The sequence below is a fragment of the Neofelis nebulosa genome, chromosome 7, assembly GCF_028018385.1.
Source record: "Neofelis nebulosa isolate mNeoNeb1 chromosome 7, mNeoNeb1.pri, whole genome shotgun sequence".
Classification (NCBI taxonomy): Eukaryota; Metazoa; Chordata; class Mammalia; order Carnivora; family Felidae; genus Neofelis; species Neofelis nebulosa.
The window spans coordinates 91,261,863-91,282,159 of NC_080788.1; the positions used below are offsets into that span (position 1 = coordinate 91,261,863).

General features: G+C 34.3%; 1 protein-coding gene across 6 annotated transcripts in view; it reads left to right on the forward strand.

Annotated features, from left to right (window-relative positions):
• LRFN5 (leucine rich repeat and fibronectin type III domain containing 5) overlaps positions 1-20,297 on the forward strand; it is a 251,687-nt gene that overhangs the window by 120,232 nt on the left and 111,158 nt on the right. For 5 of the 6 annotated variants that reach the window (XR_009264428.1, XM_058738918.1, XM_058738922.1 and 2 more), the window contains exon 2: positions 5,844-6,014. The gene's annotated coding sequence lies outside the window, so the exon portion shown is untranslated. Of the gene's footprint in view, positions 1-5,843; positions 6,015-18,959; positions 18,994-20,297 lie in introns of all 6 variants that reach the window. The other variant, XM_058738919.1, reaches the window with a different exon arrangement.

Here is a 20,297-nt window from a genome sequence, read left to right on the forward strand (position 1 = left end):
GAATGAGGAGGAAAGAAGAAAGCACTACATGTAGATACATGTAGTTAAAGTAAACATTATATCGATAAGAACATGTTTATATTTTCTTTTAATTGAAAAAGATTATTATCAGAGTCATAGGCTGACATGCAGATTAGTGTAACCATAATATCTGCATGCTGACTTTTGTCAAACCACTAACAAAAATGTTGCATTTTATTTTTTCCATGTGTTCAAAGAAACAGAGCAGGACTGACATTTATTTTTTCAGAGCAGATCATGAGCTAGGACAGCAAGAAGTACAAGTACAGTTCTCTCCCTTCACCAAGGGTTGAAGATACGCCACTCAGTTGACTTTGGGAAGAAAAAAAAATGTTTCCCAAACTTTGAAAATGATAGACATTCAAGAAGTTATCTTTTTAAAAAAATTTTTTTTAACGTTTATTTATTTTTGAGACAGAGAGAGACAGAGCATGAACAGGGGAGGGGCAGAGAGAGAGGGAGACACAGAATCTGAAACAGGCTCCAGGCTCTGAGCTATCAGCACAGAGCCCGACGCGGGGCTCGAACCCACGGACCGTGAGATTATGACCTGAGCTGAAGTCAGACGCTTAACTGACTGAGCCACCCAGGCGCCCCTCAAGAAGTTATCTTGTGAAGGATTTATATATTGAAGTTTTTTGTTACTATTTTGGATTCTTTGGATTCTGTCATTGAAAGGAAATATTAGTTATGCAAGGAAAAATGCTTCACTAGCTCTAAAAATTTCAGTTGGGCCTTATTTTACACTTATTTATTTTTGTATAAGAATTTTGTAACCACAACCTAGCAAATATAATTTTTATAACTAAAATCAGATTTTCTTCACTAAATAAGTTATTAATTTAGTGTTTGCTTTCTATGATGAAGAATCCATTATTGTAAATTATGATTATGAAATTTAATGAATTAATGTGTTCCTTAAAGCAATGTAGAGCCAACTCTACCTCTAGCTTCTCTCTGTCCATCCCAGGGAAGACTTCACCTTGGGTTGTATTTTACTGACTTATAGCATGACTTAAAATTATTTTCTTGAGTTGTTAACAGAAAATTACAAATGCTGTAATAAAATTTTTAGGTCACCAAGATTTATGTTTTATTTCACAGCTGAACTCTTGCTATTAGAGGAAAGGAATGATTAGTTGTTCTCATTTGCAATGTGACATTTACATTAAGCAACAAATGCTCTAGTGGTGCATTAATTTATTTATCATATGATCCTGGAGGTGTATGACAATTTGTCACCATTTGCTATAGCTGAGTATATAATACTACAATTTTATTCAGTAACACAGATGCATTTCAATATTCAACTGGTGCCTCTAATTTAATTTTTAAATTAGGTTTAACAGTACTGGTGATGAGGTAAGCGTGTTTTTTGTTGTTCTTGTTTTAATTTATTTATTTATTTATTTATTTATTTATTTATTTATTTTAAAATTTACATCCAAATTAGTTAGCATATAGTGCAACCATGATTCCAGGGCTAGATTCCTTAATGCCCCTTACCTGTTTAGCTCATCCTTCCCTCCCACAACCCCTCCAGAAACCCTCTGTTTGTTCTCCATATTTAAGTCTCTATGTTTTTGTCCCCCTCCCTGTTTTTATATTATTTTTCCTTCCCTTCCCTTCTGTTCATGTGTTTCGTATGTTAAAGTCCTCATCTGAGTGAAGTCATGACATTTGTCTTTCTCTGACTAATTTTGCTTAGCATAATACCCTCTCGTTCCATCCACGTGGTTGCAAATGGCAAGATTTCATTCTTTTTGATTGCCAAGTAATACTCAATTGTGTGTGTGTGTGTGTGTGTGTGTGTACCACATCTTCTTTATCCATTCATCCATCCATGGACATTTGGGCTCTTTCCATACCTTGGCTATTGTTGGTAGTGCTGCTATAAACATTGGGGTACATGTGCCCCTTTGAAACAGCATACCTGTATCCCTTGGATAAATATCTAGTAGGCATGTTTTAATAATAGTATTTATATAAATTCCCTAAATATTTTTGCACTTAAGAAAACATTAATGTGAAACAATTTCCGATTTTTTTTAAAGTTTATTTATTTTGAAAGAGTGAGACAGAGAGAGACAGAAAGAGAAGTAGAGAGGGAGAGAGTGAATCCCAAGCAGACTTCAAGTGTGGAGCCCATAAGGGGGCTTGATCCCATGAACCAGAGATCATGACTTGAGCCAAAATCAAAAGTCTGATGCTTAACCAACTGAGCCACCCAGGTGCCCCTGTTAATTTCCAATTTTATTCTATATTTTCTGGTCCAGATTTTTTCAACTTACTTGTCTTAATAAAATAGCATTTTTAGAGTAGTCCACTGAAGATCATGGCTATATTATGCCAAATAACATATTATTATATGATTATCAGATAAGTGATTAAATTACAGTGAAGACATCTGATTCATTTATTCATATATTTCAAAACAGCTGGCTTTTTGCATCATGTAGATCCAACATCCAGATGACTGAAGGCTTAATTTTTAATCATTTTCAATACAAGGTACATATAATTAAAAACTAATGAAGAGCATCTCCCTCATGTTATTTATTTTGTACAATTGGAAGTAAGATGGAGAAAGAGAAGTAATGATGGTATATTCATAATTTTTCAAACTAGATCTTAAAATTGAAGGAAATATTGGAGATTATGTTACTGCTACTTTTAAATATCTCAAGGGTTTCTTTAGTGTTTAATGTGGTAAAATTTAGGGCAACCTTAGGAAGAACGTCCTGAGGGAAACAACATTAGCACATGTCTGCAATGAATTTTAACCCATTATTGGTACTTTCAGATGTATGATACCTTGTGATAATTACAAGTTGTTGTAATATTGTTTTTCATGTTAAGAGAGAAAGTTGAGTAGGGTGGTCACTGCTATGATTCCAATCCAGGCTCATAAGACTTTAAAGTACTACCTTTATTGATAGTGACATTTGAATCAAAGTGTATGTTCAGACAACTGAAGAACACTTAACAAAGACATTGTAGAGGGGAAGAAAATACCATTAGGAGCTTAAAGGGGTCATGATTCTGTTTTGAAAAAAGGATTCCCTATTAACTTTCCGAGTTTTTCCTGTGTTTCCTGAGTTCTTTCAGAGTTTAGTGTTGGCATCCAAGATAATTGTTGGAGGAAGAACCATATTTCTTGGGAATACATGTACATAAACAATAACAGTTGCCAAATTTTCTAAAACCGTGGAAGAAGGCCAACATAGCAACAACTTGGAACTGAGAAAGTGATCAGAATTTCTTATAAGATGTTTTATTTCAAGATATCAAGTAGAAAGGGAAATCTTAGTAAGATCACCCTAGAAAATTGCAGTATTAGAATACCAATCTAAAAAGCTACTATTTTTAGCATTGCACTGACCAAAATATATGGACTAAAAAAACCCAGTACCTTGTTTGTGTTTCTTTACTATAGAATCCTATAATGGTTTTCTGAAATCTTCACTTACATCATCAGATATAAGAGCATTGATTTGGGGGCACCTGGGTGACTCAGTCGGTTAAACATCAGACTTTGGCTCAGGTCATAATCTCAAGGTTCATGAGTTTGAGCCCCTCATGGGGTGGTCTTGATCGCTGTTTCAGGTGAGCACCACCTTAGGTGAGCTCAAGCCCTGCTTTGGGTGAGCCCCGCTTCTCTCTCTCCCTCTCTGCCCCTTGTGGGGCTCTCTCTCTCTTTTGCTTCCTCTCTCTCTCTCTCAAAAAAAAAAAAGCATCTCTATCCTTATCATAGCAGTGTATAAGGATATGTATTTACTTCATTTGATTCTTGGCAGAACTGGTTTAGATAATACATGCTTTTGGGCAGGTGGCACATAGTAACTGCCTAATAAAAGGTATTGTAATAAAAGGGAAAACGTTATCATTAGTAAATGATGTAACCATACATAAAAATAACTTTAGATGATTGGGATTTAGATAGGATTGAGCAGTTACTATACTCTTCATACTAAAGCGAGGACATGGAAATACTGTTGAGCATCAGTCTTTTTTTTGTTGTTAGTATAATAATTGGAGGTATTTATATTTTGCTCTTGCTTTGTACCACCTCTTTACTACAGAGAGGGAACATACTCAGAGTTTCAATAATAGGCTTCTTGGCCTAAACATTTTACTTCTAGGAATTTATTATAAATGTATTCACTAATATGTGTGCATGCATAGATGTATATGGACATTGATTATATCATTTTATAATATAATTCTGTAAACTTCCTAATTTTGAATTGGGACACCGTATGAGCAGATTATATTGTATGCATATGAACACGGATAGAATGGATAGTGTTGTTGATAGAAAATAGGAGTGATCTTCATGGTGTATGAATAAAAGGAATGGAGCAAAACAAGGCATAATATATATGTATAAAAATACACACACACTCACATTTACATATGCATAAAATATTTCTGAGGGGATGTTCTGAAATTTGAAATTTGTTTCTTCTATTGGGTATATGTCTTGCTTTGGAGGGGGATTTGCTTTTGGATTTCCTGTATTTTTATCATGCATATAAAATGTAAAAATTAGGCTAAAATATTCATGGAAGGAAATAAATAAGGCAAACAATAGCTGTCTCAGGGTGGTTGGCATATGATTGATTTATATTCATGTGTGTAAGTGGTATGTCTGAGTTATTTTCTAATTCTATAAGACACATCTTTAGTAATAAATATAAATTTTAAAAAGATAGTGTTGGTTGGCAGATTCATAAAGGTGATATGAAGTAAACTATAATTTACTTTCATCCCATTTTACCATTAATCTATGCATTGATTTTTAGCATTTCTGAATGATTTCAATGTAAACTGTAAGCCGTAGCTCTACCTTTTTTTTAAGTCCTAATTATCAGCTATCTCAGGACAATATAATCACCCTGTTCAATTTTAACTTTGTAAGATTTTTCACACATTTTTACAAATTGAGACAGCAGAAGCAATAAACTAAACCTGAATTGTCTTTGTGTCATTTTATATGGTTCTTATTAATACCCTTTGGAATTGTATTATTCCTCACTTTTGCTTCTCCAGACAAAATAAGTGATAGCTTATGGAAAATTACAATGCCTTTCTTCATTTCAAAAACATTTTCAAAAATTCAGTCCACTCCTACATTAAAAATTATTGTGTTTGAATATTAATTGACATTACTGTGTAGATTTTAGGGGAAAGAATGTTAAATATTGTATCTCATAGAGCAGGCCCAGTTATTATTTAGGTTAACATGGGACCCTCAGCAGTAGGTAGAAATCAGCAATCTTCTGATATGAGGGTGAAATACAAGAGGCACATTTGAGTTTTCCTCCATAGACACATGTGTTTCAATAGTAGATCTTCTCTATTGATGAAAATACAGGCATCACAACATAAGACCATTAGTTGCATGAGGAAGGGATTTAGGAGCTTCATTCACTGCTATGTCTCCAGGTTCAGGTGCCTGGTACATATACTAGATGATGGTTAAACCTTTGTTGACATTTGTCATTTTTTTAACATTAGCCTGCAAGTTGAACTAATTGCAATATAAAGAAAATTGAACTATATAGCTTTTGTTTAAACTGTCTTCAATCGTGAGATAAGAAAACTACAGATGAAAACCAGAATGCCGACCTCTCTGTTGGAATCAGAGCGTATTGCATGTTCCCCCACAAAGCCTTATTATGCAAATCTATTTAAGTTCTATTTAGTGATGTTCCTGATACACTTTGAGATTGATCACACAGTTAGCAGCAACTTTATTTTTCAAAGATGCTTTATAAACATATTTTGATACACTCTTTTTGTGCTTGTCTCCTTTGAAGACTCCCTGTAACCACTCAGCCAGGTGTTGGGAAGATGTGTAGTAGCTGAGCACCCTTCTGACACTCTCCTCAGAATCAGCTTGGAGATGCTTTCACCCTGTCCGTCTTCTTCAGCAGCCAGGCAGAGTGCTGACTCCTTCACAGCAGTGAGGAACTCTTCTGGCTTCAGAAGTAAGTAGACTGCATTCAGTTTGATCATTGCCAGTGGTTTTAAAAACACTTAGAGGAGGCTAACTGGAAGTCTTGCAAATTAGTATACAAATTAAAACCAACATTGTTCATCACTAACTATCGCACTTCTATTTTGAGTTCTGTCTTTCTGAAGATACAGTTACTCCTTTTCATGTTGACAACCTGTATGTTTATGGGATTTTCTGCTATCTTTTTCAGGATTGTTTCATATGATTATCATGATTTATATTTGCAGCTTTGAGGCTTAGACAGGGGAAAGATTAAAATAATAATGTTTGCACAGGAGCAAATGGATTCAGAATGACCAAGTATTTTATTAAAGTTGCTTGGCTAATGAATTATGAATATGGGATAACATCTCTTGTCTTTTGAGTCTTAAATATCAAGTGCCCTTTCCGTGACTGTGATGTCCAGTGGTATATGGAGGGTAAGAGACTGGTGCAGAAAATGGCACTTCTCTTGATTGGTTGGTTTATTGAGTGACATCTTCTCTGAGTCATTGAAGGAGAGTTTATGGCAGCTTATAAATATGCATACTAAAAAAATAAGAGAAGTCACAGGCAGGGAAATGGATTGAACTTGGGACATGAACAGTGTACAAGATGCATAATGTAATATATTATACACTACCCCAAAACAAATTCCCAGCTGCATATTTATCTTGGGGCTTCTTAATTACTGGGTATATCAGATAAATACATCAATTACGTGATTGTTTATGTTTATAGGATTTGAAAAGTAAAAGCGGTATCTTGGAAAATGTTCAGAGTCTCGTGGTTCGTACTTATAATCCTATTAGCCATTTTTCTAGTTGACTTGGTTTAAATTTGACATATGTCTTTTTTCTCTTCTCCCAAATTCTTTATGTAGGCATCCCTTCCTTCTTTTAGGGATATATTTGTGTCAAAATGTCACCACATAGAAAATGATTATGAGTGCACTTTTCTAGACAGTAAAAGTTTGAGTTAGCCTGGATTGTTTACTGTGATTAGGTGCTTAACAATTAAAACTTCCTCAGAGAGAATGGGTAGAAAATACTTAATAACCTTAGTTTTATTTTACAACATGTTACAGCTTTAGTATGCCAGCAACAGATAGGTCTGTGTTCTTGAAGGAACAGAGAGACTGTTGTTACGAATTTATTTCTGAATCATGGTGCTACCTACCGCATAGTTAAAACAGGCACTCGGTATGTCACTAGTGTACTCAAAGTGATGTAGATGGACTACTTTTAAGATGTAAACAGGAAGGATATATTAGGTTATATTCAAGTTAATTCATTATAACTATAACTATAGCATAAAATGATGAGGCTGAGCATGTAGAAGATAGATTATGAATCATTATTTTAGTGTAGGTTTTTTCTATGTATATTTTATTACCTTGTACTCTTTTTGTGCATCATTTATTCATTTATCTTAAAAATTGCTTTTGTTATTTTTGTCCTTGAGCTTTTTATTAAATAAAGAGACTTGAGGAAGACATTCCAGATTTTCCAGATTTTGCTCTTTTTAAAGAAATGGAGGACCCCAACTAAGCTTGAGTTGATTTCATATATTTTGAAGATATGGAGATATATAAGGTTTGTTTCTTAAAGGCAACCCCTCAAGAACCTACAGAGATTTTATATGCCCAAACAATAAACTAGAAAATTAATAAATTTTTGTTTTCCACAGATAAAGCTGACTTTTTCTAAATGAAACATCTGACTTATGAAAGCTGTTAGCATGGGAAAGATTTACTGACATAGATTCTCTAGTGTACATCACAAGACTTAGAGAATTCAAATACATTTTCATTTACTAATGGCTATAATCAAGGCCAAAGAATTTATTTAATTAACCTGGCAAAAGAAGGCTAAACAGAAATAATTTATATATTGAGAAGGACTCTTCTGAGTTAATGCTTAATTCAATTTTTAAATTACCAGTCCATTAGTCTGTAGAAGTGGAACCTCCTTTTCCCTTTCTGTTTTTTTCTTTGGAGTAACATTAGGCTGAAAGTCTTGCATGGGATTAATCACCCTGAAAAAAAGAGAAAGTAAATACATTCCTAATTAGGTTCTTCAAATTTCAAATAGCTCATTGAAAATTCATAGCACATCCATTAAAATCCCTTTAAAAATAAATGGAATACTGGGAACTTTCTTAAGGGAAGTAAAGCATGGTGAAGTAGTAAAATAATGAGGCAATGGAGTATCTATTTGTTACTAGTGTAGGATGGTTGAAGTGGTAGTGGTTGTTATGATGGTTATTTTTCAATTAGCCTTGGCCAGTAAGATAGTACTTTTGTCTCTTTCTACTGTTCTTTCTTGTTTAACTAAAGCTCTGTGATCAATTTAAATAATAAACAATAATATCTGAACAGGATCTGTGCTTGCCTGTCTAAATGTGTACACAAGTATATGTACATCTGGAGATCATTTGCTATATGCATGGTAGTAATGATAATCTCTCCACAAGGGTAATATGCATTCTAAATATTCTAAGTATTCTTACTGGCATTAAATATAATATTTAAAAGACTTCTATTTTTTTTAGAAACAAATTTCCCTATGTTTAAGACTTGTGCATTATCAACTCTGATCACATTAATTGACAGTGCCTTAGCCAATTAATCATTTATCAATATAAATAATAATAATAGTAATAATCAATATATTATCATTTGAAACCTTCCAGTACTTTTTAATAAACATGAATATATTGGATTCTTCTTTTATCTCTATGAGGTAGTTTAAGAAGTTATATAGGTTCTCAACCAGATAGATTTTCTTTTACACATGAAACCATTAGGTATATATCAGGTTCAATAACCCTGAAAGGTAGAGCAAAGAAGAAACATGTTAAATCATGCAGTGCTCATTTTAAAAAGAAATGAGAATAGGGACACCTGGGTGGCTTAGTCAGTTAAGTGTCCAACTTCAGCTCAGGTCATGATCTCATGGCTTGTGAGTTTCAGCCCTACATCAGGCTCTGTGCCGACAGCTCGGAGCCTGGAGCCTCCTTCGGATTCTGAGTCTCCTTCTCTCTGCCCCTTCCCCAGCTCACACTCTGTCTCTTTCTCTCTTAAAAATAAATAAACATTAAAAAATGTTTTTAAAAAGAAGGGAGAATAAAATTCTTAGAGGAAACCTTATAATGACTCTCACAAATATATGCTTTCAGTGACAGTCAGTTCCAAATTAATATATCTAAGTGCCTTAAATTTAACATGTTGCTAACTAAGCTCTTGGTCATCTTCCCAAATACTATTTTTGACATTGTTTTTCTTAAGGATTTTATTTAAATTCAAGTTAGTCAGTGTAATATTAGTTTCAGGGATAGAATTTAGTAATTCATTACTTACATATAACACCCAGTCCTCATCCCAACAAGTACTCTCCTTGATGCTCATCCCCCATTTAGCCCACCCCCCACCCACCTCCCTTCTAGTAACCCTCAATTTTTTTCCTATACTTATTCTTTCTGATATTCTTGAGTTCAGTTAATGTCATCATCGTATACCAGAAAAAATAGGAATCATCTTCTAACCTTTCCCCCTTCATTCCACAAATTCCATCACCTAATATGGTCAAATTTACTTACAAAAATTTTCTTGAATTTATCCATTTGTCTCCGTTTGGGACCATTAGTACCTTGGTCCCAACTACCATAGTCTGTCTCCTGGGCTACAACTCCAGAGGCTTCCTAAATTATCTGCTCACATCCACCAAGCCTCAATTCTGTCTATTCTTCATAGCTAGCCAGAGAGAGTATTACAAACTATAAAATTGACATGACATACCTCTCAAAAGACCATTGCTCAAAATATAGACAAAATTCCTTATGGCTTACTATGTTCAAACGGCTTAGCACTTTTCTAAATGTCCCCAACTCATCTCACACTGCACTCCTCTTCTTTCCTGCATTCCAGCCAGAGTGGCCTTTCCATCCTTCTTCCGCATCATGTGACCTCCCACCTAAGTCTTCGAGAGTGGTCCTTTCTTCCTCAGCAGATGACCACTCCCAGTTCCTTTTTGCTTAGTATCTCAACACAATATTCAGTTCCTGAAGGAAGCCTTTTGTTGTTCTGCCGGACCACATCATCTCATTATTATGTGGTCCCACAGCAATGCATAACTGAAATTCATTACAGTTTTATGTCTCTTTGTGCAGTTATCTAATATTGACCTCCCTTTCAGATTGTAAGCACTGTAAGGTCATGATCCATGTCCATTTTGCTCATCGTGGAAACCTCTCTTTATTTTTTAGGCACTATGAACATGGGCCTAGAGCCCCTCTCCCCAACCATCCCGACCATGGGGGTTTCAAGGACATCAACTGGAATAGAATTTTTAAGTACCAACTATTAGATCTCTTTGTTTTTGTGTTTTCCTGTTGTCAAAGTTTGATCTAGTTTTATGGCAGGCTCACCATTCTCAGTGGGTGTTTATTTTGCTGGTGCCCTTATATTGCTACTTTCTCTTCTTCTTAGTCTTGACTATATTCCTCAGGGTCTTGTTTTCTGATAGGTGATGGATGAAGACCCTGGCTTGCTGTTATGAAGTGGAAACATATGAATCCAATTGGAGTTTTTGTTTAAAAATAATTATAGATCAGTAGGAGAGATAAGGGTATTGCAATGCAGAAATAACTACCCTAAGATAACTAGTGATGGAAAGCTACAAATAGCCATGTGAGCTTAGTGGAAAAAGAAGTTTTTCCATCTGAGATTATGCAAATATGCTGCTTATTATAGGTAGAATTTCAGCCTCAGTGATAGGTTTCAACTTTGGACTATCAAAGTTGTTGTTAATGTGCCGATGTGTTGTCTCACTTAGGTAAAAATTCCAGAAGCTAGAGAGATAATGCACAGTTCTCCCAAAAGCCCTTAAGTACTGACACCAAAACTAAAAATGTCTTAGCTGGCAATACTTGATGTAGAAAGGTCACTGCTCTCTCTGCCTACTGTTAGTTTTGGCTCTGTGGGTTGCTAATACTATAGTACTTACTGTCAAGTGTCCTGGGATGAGTTCTGAATAAATGCTTTGCTTTAGGAGACAATGATTACTTTACATTTAGGACCAGGAGGGGTTGATGTCATGTGGAGAGTACTCCTGACACCTGACATTAGATGCATGGCAACAATCTTCACTGCAGAGTGTTGGCTATGAAACTCATTAGAAAAAAAACAATAAGTACAGACTCAACCTAAGTTATTATCCCAGTTATTGTGATGAACACCCTGTTTCATTGACTATGCAGCTAACCTCCCTTATATCACTGTGGGTTGCACTAGGGGTATTTTAACATATGCTATGGGTGGACTGAGGCACCTGCCATTAATATTAAAAACAGTGTGGGAGACTTTACAGGAAAAAAAAATGGGGGTACAGAGACTTCTTTTAGAGAAAAATCTGCAATTCACCATAGCAAGAAACTCACAGACTAGAAGAATCAGTGTAGGCTACATTGATCATACACACTAACTTAACATTTCTAATGACTTACCATATGGAAGGAAAAGCACTATGAAATTACAGAAACATCAACTACATGGAAGGATGTGTGAAAAAAATCAGGGACTTGTAGAACTATCATTACTAACTGAAAACATTAATAATATAAGAAAACCTAGAGACTTGATTATGAAAAGCGCTAACTTAGATAACACAGTTAAATTAGATTATGTTGTTTTTACACAGAAGTATTTAATATCTAGACTTTTGGACAACCTCAGTGGTGTTGAAGATATTTTATCACCCAGAAGGGATAAGTAAAGCACACCATTTGGGGATGGTGACAGGCAGGCGGTGACATATATATGGGTTAGTCTCAAAAAACAATCTTTTCCATCATCCTTGATTACATAGGTAAAGCTGGATGGTGACTGTAATTTGGCAGGTGGTAGCTCAAACTCGTTTGTTTAATTAACCTTCCTTTGGACCATTAGGAATACTCAAGATGTACTTACTTGACATAAAAAATGCATCCCCCTCTGTTTTTATGCAAACAGTCAGGCACATGCAATTTGACAACTGAGGTAAAAGCTTTGTTGCTGAGGTGAAAGCAACTTTTTTGAGGTGGCTGTTCCTCTTAGTGTCAGACAATTCTAAATCCATAATAAGAATCTGGCTTTCTTTTTGATCACTTGCATGTAGATATAGATTACTGTTCTAAAGCCTGAAGTTTTAACATATTGTTTAATATGTGAAAAATAAATAACCTTGTAACACCTGCTTACTTATTTATGTCTTGAAGACATAATTCCATTACAAGCAAAGGAGTGCTTCTTAGATTATTTCAATACCTACTACAATCATGATTCCACTGCAGAAATAACCCACAGTTGAAAACTTGCATTCATTATTTATAAAGAGACAGGAAAATAGACTAAACTTTTTCTAATAACTCTCTACTTGAGAGAAGACTGAAAAGGACATGCTGACAAATAAAATTATATATAATTGTATGTAATTTTAATGTAATCTTTTCATTCAATCAAGGTTATATTTTGGGGCATCTTAATTTTTTTTAAGTTTATTTATTTTGAGAGAGAGAGAGAAGAACAGCACAAGAGCTGGAGGTGGGGAACAGAAAGAGAGGGAGACAGAGAATCCCAAGCAGGCTCCAACCACACCATCAGCGCAGAGCCTGATGTGGGGCTTGAACTCACAAACTGTGAGATCAGACCCAAGCTGAAGGCAAGAGACAGATGCTCACACAACTGAGCCACCCAGGCACCCTACATTTGGAAGCATTTAAAAATATTTCTTATATGTACCTTGAAATGAAGCAATGGAACTCAAAATTTTAGGTCAGGTTTAATTAAAGAATGACTCTAATAATTAGAGTGATAATGAGGGTAGACCTTTGGCATTCGTGGATTTTATTGATGTAGTTTTATGCAAATGTCCCAAGTCTGGAAACTGGTATCCAGGAATGAGTCACATAATAGTGAGTCCAGCAGATATCTAACATCTGAATCACTTCTTGGGTTTGTTCTCTATTCATCATAACATGCAAGAAACTTTTATTAAAGGTATGGAGAGATTATTTAAAAAATTTTTAGCAATGCTTTATTATAGTTTATGAGAAGTTTCTCAGTGTTTTCTTGATTTCTAAATATTTGGAGACAAAATCCATACGTATGATTCCTTGTGCAAGGGTATTCATATATAGGAATCTACAATACCCCACTGGAAATCATAATGATAAATAAGTAAGAAGGATGTTGAATAAAACAACAAATAAGAATGTAGCAATCAAGTCTAAATCCAACTCATCTTTATCCATTCTTGGTAGGCTCTTTATGTTTATATTTGTCACATGGTACCCCTATGAACAAGTAAAAATTTTGTTTTCCTATATTTTAGACCTCAGAAACTATCAAGTCCTTCCTCTAGACCTAGTCAGGTATTTTGATCAAACAGGTATTTTTTTTGTTTTGTTTTTAATACTTTTGTTTCTTAGGATATTTCTTGAGTCATTCTCAGAAATAAGTCCAAACATTAATAGTGACTTCACTCTATAAGACATACTATTATATGAAAATGTCTAGTCTACTCCAAATAAACCAAAAAAGATAATTTATTTACACATTTACACATTTGGAATTTATACTTTTTTTGCAAAATACTCACTTGAAACAGCAGATATTGGGGACTTATTTTAAAAATACATATATCAAGGGGCACCTGGGTGGCTCAGTTGGTTGATCGACCGACTTCGGCTTGGGTCATGATCTTGCAGTTTGTGAGTTCAAGCCCCACATCGGGCTCTGTGCTGACAGCTCAGAGCCTGGAGCCTACTTCAGATTCTATGTCTCCCCCTCTCTCTACCCCTCCCCTGCTCATGCTCTTTGTAATAAATGTTAAAAAAATTTTTAAAAATACATATATCAAATGCATTAAAAATAAGAATGATGAATCCAAGGCACTGGCAATCTTATGAGGAATGGTAGGTTACAGAGAGATTTATATCTTATTCCTTGTTTCAATATTAGGTGTGTTTTGATATGCTGTAATTCCTTGCAAATTACTAATCTGTGGTGAGGGCGTAGAGTAATTTTTACTTCATTAGGATGTAAATTGACCAGCATTCTATAATTATTCACAATAAATAGAAGTTTACTACAAATTGAAAGCAAGAATAAATCTGAAAATAATTTTGATTAAAATTATACAAAATTATCTTGTATCACAAACCCAAATATGTAATATAATATGATCCCCAAATTGTAAATTTTGGAGCTTATAAAAGGATCTCATGCAAGTAAAACATTAAAATAGTATAAACATACAAACAAAAAAATTGAGAGATATTCCATGTTCATGGAGAGGAGAAATCAATGTTATTTAGATGTCATTAATTGCCAATTTATATATAGATTCAATTCAATACCAATCAAAATTACAGGATGTTATATTGTGGATATTGACAAACTGATTCTAAAGTTTATATGAAGAGGCAAAAGACACAGAATAGCTAACATAATACTGAAGAATAACAAAGTTGGGGGACTGATGCTACCCAACTTCAAGACCTGACTATAAAGCTACAAGTTGAGGGGCGCCTGGGTGGCGTAGTCGGTTAAGCATCCAACTTCAGCCAGGTCACAATCTCGCGGTCCGTGAGTTCAAGCCCCGCGTCAGGCTCTGGGCTGATGGCTCGGAGCCTGGAGCCTGTTTCCGATTCTGTGTCTCCCTCTCTCTCTGCCCCTCCCCCGTTCATGCTCTGTCTCTCTCTGTCCCAAAAATAAATAAAAAACGTTGAAAAAAAAATTAAAAAAAAAAAGCTACAAGTTGAAAAAAAAAGGTGAGGTATTAGCAAAGGAATAGGCAAATAAATCAGTGGAGCAGAGTAGAGAGCCTGGAAATAGATCCCTATATAGGCAACTGATCTTTGAGGGAGAAACAAAGGCAGTAAAATGGAACAGACAGTCTCTTCAACAAATGGTGCTGGAACAACTGGACATAACCTTCACAAAAGTTAACTCAAAATGGATCAGAGACCTGTATGTATATACAATACTGTAAAAAACCTAGAAGATAACATAGGAGAAAACTTAGATGACATTGGGTATGGTGATGTCTTTTTTACATAAAATGCCTAAGAAACAATCCACAAAAATGATTGATAAGCTGAACTTCATTAAAGTTAAAAACTTCTCTGTGAAAGGCAATGTCAAGAGAACAAGAAGGCAAGCTTCACACTGGGAGAAAATATTTGCAGAAGACATATTTGATAAAGGACTATTATCCAAAATATACAAAGAACTCTCAAAGCTCAACAATAAAAACACCAACAACATGTTTTAAAGATGAGCCAAAGACCTTAACAGATATCCCACCAAAGGAGATATACAGATGGCAAAAAAATAATAATAAATAAAAAGCAGATGAAGTATGTTCCACATCATATGTCATCAGGGAAATGCAAATAAAACAACAATGAGCTGCTAATTCACACCTACTAGAATGGCCGAAATCTGGAACACTGACAACACCAAATGTTGATGAGAATGTGGAGCAACTGGAACTCTCATAGTTTGCTAGTGGGAATACAAAATAGTACCGCAGTATGGGAGACAGTTGGAAGACAATTTGCCTGTTCCTTACAAAATTAAACGTACTCTTACCATATGATCCAGCAATCATACTTCTTAATATTTACTCAAAGGAGTTAAAAACATATGTTGTTACAAAAAGGTGCACACAGATTTGTACAGCAGCTTTACTTATAATTGCCAAAACTTGGAAGCAACCAAGATGTCCTTTGGTAGGTGAGAGGATAAATAAACTGTACATCCAGATAATGAAATCATTCAGCACTAAAAATAAATGAACTATCAAGCTGTGAAAAGGCATGCAGGAAACTTAAATGCCTGTTAAAAGTGAAAGAAGCCAATTTTAAAAGCTTACATCCTATATGATTCCAACCATATAACATTCTGGAAAAGGCAAGACCACCAAAATAACAAAAAAGATCAGTGATTGCCAAGTGTTTACAGGTGAGGAGGGGTTGAAAAGACAGAGCACAGAGAATTTAAAGTAGTGAAAATACTCTGAATGATGCCATAATAATGGATACATGTCATTATACATTCGTCCAAACCCAAGTGAGTGTGGAACACCAAGTGTGAATGGTAATGTAGACTATATATGTTTTTTGAGTGATATGATATGTCAAATTCATATTCATTATTTTTATTTTTTTAAATTTTTAATGTTTATTCATCTTTGAGAGAGAGAGAGAGAGGAGAAAGAAAGAGACAGAGTGTGAACAGGGGAGGAGCAGAGAGAGAGGGAGACACAAAATCTGAACCAGGCTCCAGGCTCTGAGCTGTCAGCACAGAGCCTGATACAGGGTTTGAACTCAAGAACTGAGAGATAGTGACCTGAGCTAAAGTCAGACACTTAACTGACTGTGCCACCCAGGCGCCCCTACTTTCATTATTTTTAGCAAATGTCCCACTCTAGTGGTGATTATTAACAGGAGAATGGTTACATGTATGAGCCAGGGAGTATATGAGTAATATACTTATTGAGTATATTGAATATATGAGTAATCTATCTTCCCCTCAATTTTGCTGTGAATTTTAAGCTGCTCTGAAAAAAGGTCTTAATTTAAAAATAAAATGGTATGAACATTTCCATAGTTTCATCGTTGAACTTTCTTCTGTATTTCAGGTTTTAAACAAGCTCCTTATATATTATGAAATATTATGATCTATATTACTTTAGAATTGCCATATTTGATATAGAATGGTTTCTCATTCTTGTACTTACTTGTATTTACTTGATTTACTAATAATATTGTAAATCTTTGCATGAGTTTATTGGCCTTTCATATTAACTTTTTGGTGAAGCCCTTCGTTAATTTTTAATTTTTTTTTAACATTTATTTATTTTTTGAAGGAGAAAGAGAGCATGAGTAGGGGAGGGGCAGAGAGAGAGAGGGAGATACAGAATCTGAAGCAGACTCCAGGCTCTCAGCTGTCAGCACAGAGCCCAATGCGGGGTTCTAACCCACAGACCATGAAATTATGACCTGAGCTGAAGTCAGACGCTCAACCAACTGAGCCACTCAGGCGCCCCAGCCCTTTGTTAATTTTTATATTAGCTTGTGTTTTTCTTATCAGATGATAGTAGTTTTAAAAAAATGTATTTTGCATTCCAGTCCTTTGTGGATATCTTGAGTCATACACAATTGCCTCTAATCTATGGTCAGTTTTTTCACTTTAGTAATGTTATACCATATTCATCAAAGACTAATATTGTATGTTCAAGGGTTGAGGTAGGAATTACATTTTTTCTTCTCAAATGAGTCACAAACTCACAAGATAGTGTGTCATACACAAGCTTATTTTAATGCCTGCACCAGACCCTTGATACTCAGCAGGGCATATGGGGAACATATAGCTTGTATTTTTCCCCATTCAGGAGTTGTTTACAGACACTAAAGTAAAAGTAGAGTGGGGGTTGTGGTATTGTTCCTACAGCTTGCAGATTCTCAAGAAAACTTGACACTGTCCCATCTAGTCAGGGGAAACTGCCCCTCCATTAGTCAGTCTGCAGGCACAGTAGTGGTGATCTGGATAAGGTTATGTTGCCTCAGACTATAGTGGGATATGGTCATTAGGCACCCTCTTTTACGATGTCAGCTGAGAGTTTTCCTAGGTCTTACTTATTGTAGGTCTGTGAGCAATCTGGAGCTTACCTACACTAGCAACCCAGGGATAGTTTTTAAATACAAAGCTACTGACATATTTAACACTTCACACATAGGATGGATGCCTTAATTCACTGTATTTTATTATAACCAGTTTCATCAGCTTTTTGTTAATCTTTAATAATTTCAGTTATTAATTTTAAGGGACAGTGTAGTGACCAAAGAAAGTAAATCGTTTTTACAAAGAGGAGTTTGCACGAAGGATCCCAAGCTCCAGGAAAGGGAATATCTCAGGAAGTCCTTACCCAGATAAAATGTTTTCATTTTAATTTAGTGAATTTATCAATTGTTTCTTTTGGTTTTGAGTGTGTGTGTGTGCTTTTTTTTTTCTTTGCATCATTTCAGCTATTGTTCTCTGCTGTTAAAGAAATATATTTTCTTATGTATTCTTTTAATATTTTAAAAGTCTCTTCACATTTTTTTGTATAGTGTTGAAATTGGATTTGGAGAAAAGTACAGTTCTATTTTATTTTTTTCATACTGCTAACCAATTGTTGTGACACTGTTTATTGAATATTCCATCTTTTCCCCATTGAATTGAAATTCTATGCTGCCATACACAGAGCTTTCATACATGCACAGACGTATTTCTTGGTTTTCTATTTTATTTCATTGTTCTCTTCATCATCCCTGCACAAATACCATGCTGTAATTTAATTATTCTAGGGATAGGTCTTAGTAGGTTGTAAAATGAATAAATCTACTCTTTTTGTCTCTCCTTCAAAATTTCCTTGGCTGATGTTCGCCCTTTATTTTTTATCCTTTTGTTTCAATTTTTGGAATAGGCAAGTTTGGTGAAAAATCATGTGTTAAAACTTACTGAAGTCACATTTACTGTAGTAATTTTTTATTTTGGTTGGGGAAGAAGTAGTTTTTTTTATTTTTTAAATATCAAATTTATCTATCAATGAACTTTTTCAGGTTGTATAATAAAGGTTTCTACCTTCTCTTTATATGTCTTGCATTTTTTTCCTATTTCTTCACAAACTTTTATATTGCTGTAAATGGGCTTTTAAAATGTTACATTTTTCAAATGATGTTCTGTATAGTAATGTTGCTTTTTATCGTTATGTCTTCTAAGCAACTTTGATAAATTCTTATTAATTTTCATTTACAATTCTTGTAATTATATAATTTTATTTATAATATCTATACAAATAGCATCATTACAATTTCCTTTGTATTATATTTCTATTATCTAATTGAACAGGTTAGGAGCTCTCTTACAGTGCTGAATGCAAATGGTGAGTGTGGCCATTCTTATATTTTTCTTGACTTTAAAGGAACTGTTTCTCATGTTTTGCCATAGTGTACAATGTTTGTGTTAGATCATTTTATGGTAAGTATTAATTTGGGATATATATACTTTCTCAAACTACAGAAGCCCAATTTTTCTTTTCACCATTTTCTTCATAGTGAACATTATATAGAGTTTCCATTGCAATGGTTAGTTTTAGTTTCTAATGGATCAATGATGATGGAACTCATCTATTATCTATTATCTCATTCCGTATTTAATGTGGTCTTTTTTCCCCAATTTACGTTGTAGTCAGAATTAAAATACCAGTAAGAAAATTCATGGATTACTTTTTAAAAAAAATTTGGGTGGGGCACAAGGCAAGATTTGACTTTGAATCCCTCAAAATTTGATAATATTCATCTTATTAAAATTGCCTCAAGTTTCAGAATAATGTCCTTCTCTACTCTTATAAAGCTTGATTTTGACATATTTAAATATAAAATCTTATAATAACTGAAATAGCATGATCAATTTAATTCCTAGTCTGAATCTGAAGTAAGTAGAAAATACATCTTATAAATAAAAATGCAGGTAAGCAGATATTCACATAATTGAATAGAATTTTAGAACAGTGTGACTTTCTTCACTTATAGTTGAAAAATTAGGGACTATGAAAAGATTTTTATCTGAGCTCCCACAGACAATTAATGAAGGAAACTTGCATATCTTCTTCTAGCATATAAGTTTAAAAACTTTAAGTCCCTTTGGGACTGTTTTACTATTTTACAGAAAAAATCTCTTGGTTTTCCATCTTGCAGTTTATATCTTTGATCATCATTGCTTTCTATACCGCTATTTACTCCCATTGGTTGGTGGTCATTGTTGTTATGATTATTATCATTATGATTATGGTTTAATGTTTTACTGAAAATGTGTTATTTTATTGCAACCTTTAACACAACATAAGTGTTCATAAAACATATGTATATTTTAATGAAAAATGCATTGTAAATAACTGTGAAACTAGCATTCAGTTCAAGAAATAGAACAGTGCCATTGTCCTTCTCTGTTTCTATCTGAAATGTTATCCCTTTTCACTGAGCTAGAAACCGTGTAATAATCTAAGCCATGTGATAGTAGATTTGTTTTCTGTTAGAGTTTCACTTCCTATATATGCTTCTATAACCAATATAGTTTTGTCAGATTTTGAACTTTATAGGAAGGATTAATACTGTACTTGCCCTTTGTACCTTGCTTCTTTTGCTTAAACTTCTGCTTTTAATATTTTGGAATGTATTTCAATTGTTG